Source organism: Galeopterus variegatus, unplaced genomic scaffold (assembly GCF_000696425.1).
Source record: "Galeopterus variegatus unplaced genomic scaffold, G_variegatus-3.0.2 Scaffold1247, whole genome shotgun sequence".
Taxonomy (NCBI): Eukaryota; Metazoa; Chordata; class Mammalia; order Dermoptera; family Cynocephalidae; genus Galeopterus; species Galeopterus variegatus.
The window spans coordinates 117695-118351 of NW_007727358.1; positions in this window are offsets into that span (position 1 = coordinate 117695).

A 657-nucleotide genomic window follows, 5' to 3' on the forward strand; every position below is an offset into this window, starting at 1 on the left:
CAGGCAGGGGAGATAAGGTTCTATTTTGGAGCCATGTGGCTCTGCACATCAGCAGCACATCCTGGGAGCGACAGGACTAAGTTGGCAAATGTTCTAAACACCTGGGGTGGTAGAGAAAGGACAATGAGTCCTGGAGGCAAGGGGCAGCTAAGGGTAGAGTGTGTGGTCAGTGGGGGTGGGGATGTGAAGAGGACAGCCAGGAGAGAGGCCAGCAAGAGGGGTCTCCCTTCTCCACACGCACTGTGTGTACGGGCACACACATGCACACACACACGCACACTCACACACACATCCACAGCCACCCACCACAGGATGCACACACATGCACTCAAGCTTACACACACATGCACACACACACAAGGCATACATGCATACACACATGCACACACACCCCACAATGCACACGCATGCACATACATGCACACACATGCACGCACAGGCAGCAGACAACAGGCATCAGACAAGCTCCTTCCCACTGCAGCCACCACCTCCATGCACTGTCTCAGGCTGGTAGGACAGGTCTCCTGTCAACCACCTTCAGCGGAGCACACTTTGCGACCCAGAGAGAAACCTCTGGGAATAAACTGCCACGAGTGGCAAACTCGAGGGACCCACAGAGACTATAAAGACACCAGGTCCTCAGCCTCCACAGGTCTG